Genomic DNA, 8,159 nt, shown 5'->3' on the forward strand with positions numbered 1-8,159 from the left:
TCGACATCGTTAAGTCGTTATCAGGAAGCTAAAAATCGGTAGACAAGGAGTTCCGATTCGTCGCCAAAAAGATGCGTTAGACATGATGTTTATCCACGTTAACGCAGAAGTAAAGACATCTGTTTGTAAGCAATAGTGGTTTCATCAATATAGAATCATCTGTTTTCATATTTTTATAAGATGGGCACATTTAAATCGAATTTCAGAACTTGAAGAACGTTAAGGTTTAACTATCTCGGAACTACGACTCGTCCAACTATGCATTTTGAATAAACTACAAGTTCTACTTTTTTATATAAAATATTTCACGTTGATTTAATATCAAATATGCCTGACTTGGAGGTAAGAAATATGATGAATGTTTCGACATTATATTATTATAGAATCCTAATCTATTTATAAAACATTTGTAGGACATAAAATATACTTGCGAAGGAAAATTAACTACAATAGATACAACTTATGGTTGGTGGTACAAAGCATGCTATGATTGTAAAGGAGCTGTGAAGGCCTATGGTGATGCTTTTTGGTGTGCCCGTTGCGGAAAAAATGATTGGTCTCCTGTGCCGTGGTATAATTTGCGTGAATCAGGAATTTCGATTGTTCTAAGAAATTTCGTGATTAATCTCTAATATATAAAGAAATTTAGGTATAAGCTAAATGCCATTGTCGAAGATGAAAGCGTATCCACAAACTTCATAATTTTTGGCAAATTGGCGCAGAATATAATACGCGTTCCTGCTCAACAACTTGCTGTTGCAAATAATTTCGATAAATTCCTTTTGCCTCCTATTATTAAGAGTATTATTGGTCAAACATATATATTTGAAGTCTCAATTAATTCTCTCAAGTCAAATCTGGATGCACGATCATTTTTCAAAATTTTTATCGACTGGTTTGGACATAAATGGCAAATATAAGGAATATCAGAAGGATGTGCAAAGCATTTATGGAGAAACTGATGAGATTACAATTGCATGTGAATCTCAAACTGTTATACATGATGAGATGGGTTCAAAAATAATGTCGCAATCGACGTAAGTAATTTTCTTCTCAATGTTTATCTTTTCTCCTTTTTTTACTAATATATTATTAATTTTTATGAATTATGCCTCAGATGTTCTCAATCAAATACAAAAATCTTTCAAAGAAAAAAAGGAAAAAGATCTTTTAGATAATGCAAACTTTAGGGTTTATCCCTGTAGTATTTTGATTCAAAAAATATATATATTTTATTACTTTTTGCAGCTGCATTGCACGTCCAGCTTCGGATGGGGAAGAAGAATAAAGAGTGTGTTCAAAAAGAGAAAAAGATTTTTGAAAAATTAATCTTTTCTTTTATGGTTGACTTTTTATAATAGGCAGTTATTGTAAACTTTTTATTTTTGGATAATGCACTATTTTGTGTTCCTTTGCTATTTTAGTCGGATAATATTTTATGTCATTTCCGTTTTATTTAATATCGTAAAGTTTCTAAAATGAATGTACTTCCTATAAAGTTGGTGTCAAATATCTAAAATGAATGCGCCTCCTTCTGTACATACATTACAGTATATAAAATGATCCATTTTAGATACGAAGAAATAATGGCCGTAATGTAGAACAATTATATCTTGAATTATCAGAATATAAAAAAATATATATTATAAAAAATAATTAAAATATTATTTTTTCGCCGCATCGCCCGGCCCTTAGCTAGTTAGCATAATAACAGGATGCCAAAATATTAACAAGCACGAGCCAAAGCCCTTACCTTCAAAGATTGCTACGTCACCAGGATGACATATAACAAGCAAACTCCAATGAAGACTGTTAAAGCTCATGGATTAATATTACATTAAAAAATCAAACTTTATATATTGAAGGGCACAAGAATACTTTTGCTTGAAGTTGACTGAAATAAAGATGTAATCCTTCTAAAAAATATTCACTTTCCACCTGCTAGCTCACAGAAGAAAAAAGCTAATAAAAATGTGGGACCTTTGCTTCTTGATAGGTGGAATTTTGTTCTCTATGTAAATCCAGCAAATAATGATTATCCCTGCACAAAAGACATGGAGAAGATGGTCACATGGTGAATGCATGGAAGTCACCAAATAAAGAACAATCACGTGCATTGGGGTTTAGTTTATCTTACTTCAATGACAAAGAATGATTCAAGACAAGGTATTAGAAAGTCACTCAAAAGGATAGATACGAAGTTAAAAGTGTTGAAACCTTGAGAATGAATTGATAAAATCAAATAAAGGAACTTATGCGATGCAATCAAATAATCAAACAACAAAACCTCAGCTGGTTTTACTCCAATTAATCAACCACCTGGTGCTCTTTGAGTCAATAAGACTAACTATTACATTTTCCTTTTTCAACTAGATCAAATTGAACTCAAAGGTCCAATAAATTTTGTGATTTTAATGTTGATATTAAAGCAGAAAGGTTCAGCAGGTTTTCCTCCAAATGAATCAAAATCAGATACTTCCGAGGGATGCTTCAGAGAAGAAATATGTCCGAGTTGTTGCTTTCCATATTAAACACTTATTACCTTACTATCCCAAAAATTTCCTGCTCATTGCACTTCATGGAAAAGCGAAAAAAATGGAAATGAGAACCCTCTTCCATCTTCTTTCCCAGAGAGTATAACATACAGCAAGAAGATGACTCCACGGGCATGTGCATGGGAAAACCAAAGACTGTAGAACCCAAAAATGAATTCCTTTGGTCCTAAAAGTAGCAAAGAAGGCAAGTATGTCAAAAGTGTGTAACACAAAATATAGTGTAGATAAGGGAATGCATTAAGGAAATAGCTATATCTGAATGCGGCAGATTGGGGTTAGAGGTTAGTAGTATAACCCCTACTTTATGACAAAGTCATAAAGTTGAGTTCTACATTTGGAGATTGTCCATCTCTTCTTCTAAGTTACTTTTGGCCGGCAGATGAAGGCTCATAAATAACCATTAAATCGATGAACGTTAGTTGATTCGAAGTGAATAAAGGCAATCCGGCCTCTATATATGTGCATTTCCAATGGCATTGAGCTCGACATAGAGAAAGGGTTGCTTGCACCTTGATTATTTGGAGAGATGAAGAGGCTACTACATGCTCCATCACATGAGAATCCTGACTCATCACCAAATGATGAGCTTGACAAAGCCATAATTATCATCATCATCTGCGTGGTGGTGGTGGGAGCACTGGTGGTGGCTTTACGCGTGGTCATAAAGATATGTAGTAAGAGGTCTAGTCCAAGTGAAACTTCTTCCCAGATGCCACTAGCAGAGGAGCCTTCTGCACCACCTTTGCCGGCTGATACGGATGAGGTTGTTGTCGTCGAGCCTTCTATGCTGCGGGAGCCAACAGATATGGAGGAAGTTGCTGCCGAACCTCTTTCACCACCACTGCCATCAGAAATGGAGGAGATTGTGGCTGAATTTTCTGCGCCATGGCCGCTGCGGGCAGAAATCGAGGAGACTGTGGTGGAATCTTCTACGCCTTCATTGCTACAAGAGCTGGAGGAATTTGTACTCCAACTTTTTGTGCCGCCGCTGCTGGCAGAAATGGAGGAGAGAGTGGCAGAACATTCCAGGCCACCCAACAGAGAGGTGCCTTCCATGCACATCGTCAAGTACCCTCCGCTGGACTGCACGAATAGGTACAATGAGAGTTGTGTGTGCTTCTCGAAGTTCCACAATGGAGAGGAGGTGCTTATGCTCCCTTGCAGCCACCTATGCCACCTTCAATGTGCGGCACGGATTGATCCTCCCAGATGCCCCTATTGTCGAAGGGTCTATCCGCCAATTGCTTGATATATTTGTCATGTATGTACGTGATACTAAGTTTTATTGTGCACATGTATGCGTGCACATGCGCACGTGTGTGTTTGTGTTACAATCTATATACACAGCTAAACTCTATGGCTGCATCGAGTCAGCAGCCAAATCTTGCTCTGTCATCAATAGGCGGACCACTATCCATTTTTCTTTCTACTTTTCCTTTTCTATTTCCTTTTCATGATAGTAGTTATTATATGGTTTTCATCACCCGTTTTGTTATTTGCGGAATATAACCAAAAGAATGTATACCTAATATCACAGCTTTACTTATGCTTAGCTTATGTTTAGCGTAGATAGCATTGCTTCTTTCGCATACCTTTCTGGTGTTTAGAAATCGACTTTTTTGTAGTGTTTTGCTTTTCTGAATGTAACAACTTTACTACTTGTTTCAAACTCATTTCCTGCTGATTAACACAAAGTCAAATATTTCAAAGATCGTGTTCGATAATATTACTAGCAAGTACACTACAATTTGCCATAAAGTAGGGACTAATTAAATAGGAACTTTGGGTTCTTATTTACTCACTGAATAAGCTTGAATTCCTAGTAATTAGTTGAGAATTTGAATTCGTATTAACTCATTGGATATGTTCGAATTCGTAGTAATTAGTAGACATTTGAAAGGTTTAAATATTGTTGGCTACTGTGGGAAAAATATTCAATTCTATACCTCGAACTTGCAGACCATGATTCAGCATATGATTTTGTTTAGGGAAAAAATCAAAAACCCCCCTTGTGGTTTCACTCTTTCTCACTTTGATACCTGTGATTTAAAGTATATCAAGTTAGTACCCTGTGGTTTCGCATTTTCTCACTTAGTACCCTGTGGTTTAAAGTGTATCAAGTTAGTACCCTATGGTTCGCACTTTCTCACTTTAGTACCCTGTGGTTTAATATTTCATTAAGAGAAAAATAAAACCACAGGTACTAACTTGATAAAAAAAAAAAACCGCAGGATACTAACTTGATAAAAAAATAAAACCATAGGATACTAACTTGATAAAAAAAAATAAAATCAAAGAGTATTAACTTGATACACTTTAAACCACAGGGTAGTAAAGTGAGAAAATGCGAAATCATAGAGTACTAACTTAATACACTTTAAACCACAGGGCATTAAAATAAAAAAGTGTGAAATCACAGGGAAGTTTTTGAAGTTTTCCCTTNCGGTGATTGATCCGATGAGATTGATGCATAGGTCGCTTCCATTTTTGGGTAGACCAGTCTTGAGTCGACAGTGTGGGGACATTGAAGCGAATATGCAAGTAGTTGTTAGAGAACAAGGGTACTAAGCGTAACCAACGCGAGAAGTTACTTGAATGTCTACTCACTCGTCAGTGACTTACTCAATGTTGTAGTAGTGTGACTGGTCCTTTGACCTGCGGTGTCTCAGCTATTCATAATGAGGTTACTGTAGTTTGACTGTACATACAGTTGATCCCTAGGCATTCGGGTCCTTGCGGTGCATGTTGGCTGCAATAGGTTCATTGTAGGAATAGGGTGCGCACTTAGATGGACACTACAACAAAACTAAGTTTTAGTGGTGATTATTTTCTAAAATCCCGACAATTATAATTGTCGCTAAATAATTTAGTGACAATTGTAGTAATTGCCACTAATGGTGGGGTCGGTAAAAGTTATAATGGCATTTGTTTGGACGGTTGGTAAAAGTCTAAACAAATGCCGCTAAATCCTATCCAATAACAACAATTATAAATGTCATTATAATTAATGATAATCGCCACTAAAAGTATACTAAATAATTACTAAATAAGACTTATAGCGGCAATTGCAATATATATTAAAACGCTTGATCCACAATTAAATATTCCAATAAATTAAAATTAGAAAACATTCATTATCAAAGAGCAATCATGATTTGCGATAAATTACAGTTTCAATATTAAAAATAAATTTCATACATAAGTTTCAACAACAAAATGCTTGTTTGAATTCCAGCCAAAAAATAATAAATTTCATACATGAGTTTCAACTACAAAATGTCGCTCATAACGCAGCTCCTCTCAACCAGTTGCTCGCTTTGAACCACCACCCTATATGAATTGTGCAGAATGAGAGATGAATAACTGTGGCTGACCTTGTAGTGGACCTGCTATTCCTAGAACATAAGTCAACAAAGCATAGTCACAACAATAAAAATCTGCTAGATTATAGGATACATCTCGTTAAGTGATAAAATAACATAAATGTATAGTATAGCATGAATCGAATTTACGCTAGTCAAAATAACAAAACTGGTGGCCTTATATTATCAGTTTGAGAGCTAAACTAAAGTAAAAATGAAAACTTCTGAAACAAAATAACAGTAGCAGATACGAAAAAATGATTATGTAATAAAGAAGAAAGCCGCAGTGACGGAAAGTAAAAAGACAATGGAATGCAGAAGCATGAGGAAGTAGATTTCACACTTACAGTAAAGAAGAAATATGAAGAATTGGCCACAAACCATGATTAAACCTACTTCCTCACTTCTGCAATCCCCTACTTAAAGATATTAACAAAAAACGAAAATTAGACTTCCTAGAAGCAATATCACACTCTCATATTATCTTTTGTGATCACGGTGTTTTTTAAAATTTTGTCACGAAAAAGAACCCAACATTCAATACAAAAAACTTCAATGTTTAAAATTTTTGCTTCCAATCAAAACATGAGTACAAGCTGTTATCTAGAAATGCTAAGATATTCACTTCTATGTCTATCTAAAACCATTTAGAAAGAATCTAAAAGGACATGGTATATATATGAATGCCTGAATATGACATATCAAAATGTCCAGTATTTAGTTCACGCCTGTATTATATCCTCTATAAACTCCTTAATGCCATGAGAATTACTCATATTTTACCAAACAAGAAGTCATTTAGCAAGCAAAACATAACAAAATAGGAAAATGAAATTTCTTATCCCCTATAGACCTGTTGTTTCAGTTAGTGCCTGACGGTTTCAACACAAGAATGCTTTCAAATTTGATAACAGAGAGCTACATAATTTTACCAGATAAGCAGTTCTAATGTCATCAAATATGATTCTCTCCTCGTTCAATTAAAAGAAAAGACTGAGCCGTGCATGACATAGTTTCAACAAACTCATCGAAATCCTACGATAGACTATGCCATAAAACAAGCACAACATAAGAACTTTATGAAATTGTGGTTATTCTAGATTATCAAGATGCTATCTTTATTCGATTCTATGTTACTTTATCCCCCACTCTCTACCCTCTGTAGACAATTTACATCTGCAAGATTCTTAATTCCCTTGTTTTATCAATCCGAAGATCCACACCGCCTTACCACAAGCGTTCAACTAACAGAAGTTATCATTAAACACTATAACAAACATTAAATCCTCATCTCAGCACATCCACCATAATCCAAATAAAAGATTCTCATACAACAAGATGGCCAATTCGGGGTTCAAAACGCAACCAACCTGCAACCGGAAGTTGCGAAACCTCTCCTGGGCGCTGCTCGTGCTAAACGCCCGATCTCTCGCGGAGCTGATCTCCCGCCTCTGGAGCTTCCTCACGGTGTTCACGAGCCCGTCCACCCGTGGCCGCTTCCTCGCGACGATCCTCCGCCCGCTACACGGCCGCGGGCTTATCGGGATCCGCCTCCCCTCCATCCGACGAGAAGAAACCTCCACAGAGCCACCCCCAAAACGAAACAAACCCTAACCTAACCCCCACCCGAAGAGTTCTCGAGCTCGAATCCCCCAAAGAGGGGGAAAGGAGCAAGCGGAGAGAAGCCCTAAACACCCTAGAGAGAGATCACGAGCTCCAATTCCCCCAACGGAAACCTCAGGAGCTAAGAAACCCTAGAAAACCCTAAATGAGAGGGTTTAGGAGCCGAGTAGGGCGGGTGTGGGAGAGAGAGAGAGAAGCTCCTATTCATAAACCTCGTCGTTTGTGATTTGGGAAGAGACGATGATGAAAGAGAGAGAGAGGGGCCGTGGCGGGCGTGAAATTTGGAACAAAAGTGGATTTGAATTTCGATGTGGCGTCCGATTACAAAAAGAGTCGTTGTATTTTGAATCCACGCCAAAAGGAAAGAGGGACCGAGAGAGTGTCAAGTGTGTCCGTGTCGGATTGGCGGCGGTAAATGCCCTTGCTTCAACGGGTAATTACGAATTTGACACCACTCCACGGGTAATTGGACTCCTAAGCCCTGGCCCATTAGGCCACGTTTCAAGTGGATTGGGTCGGGCGAGCCGATTCGGATTTAGCCCGGTCCGCGCCGAGTCCGGTCACCTAGTCACCTTTCCTGTATCATTTATCTTATATTTTCAACTGGGACAATTACTTG

The 8,159-nt window shown here is 37.2% G+C and overlaps 1 long non-coding RNA gene across 1 annotated transcript; it reads right to left on the minus strand.

Annotated features, from left to right (window-relative positions):
• Window positions 1-5,709: 5,709 nt before the first annotated feature.
• Window positions 5,710-7,829, minus strand: LOC109705811. The gene is made up of 2 exons (XR_002214910.1): window positions 7,288-7,829; window positions 5,710-5,950 (listed from the first exon to the last, which is right to left on the minus strand). It is a non-coding gene; the product is annotated as an uncharacterized LOC109705811 (long non-coding RNA).
• Between the last annotated feature and the right edge of the window lie 330 nt (window positions 7,830-8,159).

Source organism: Ananas comosus, unplaced genomic scaffold (assembly GCF_001540865.1).
Source record: "Ananas comosus cultivar F153 unplaced genomic scaffold, ASM154086v1, whole genome shotgun sequence".
NCBI classification, from domain to species: Eukaryota; Viridiplantae; Streptophyta; class Magnoliopsida; order Poales; family Bromeliaceae; genus Ananas; species Ananas comosus.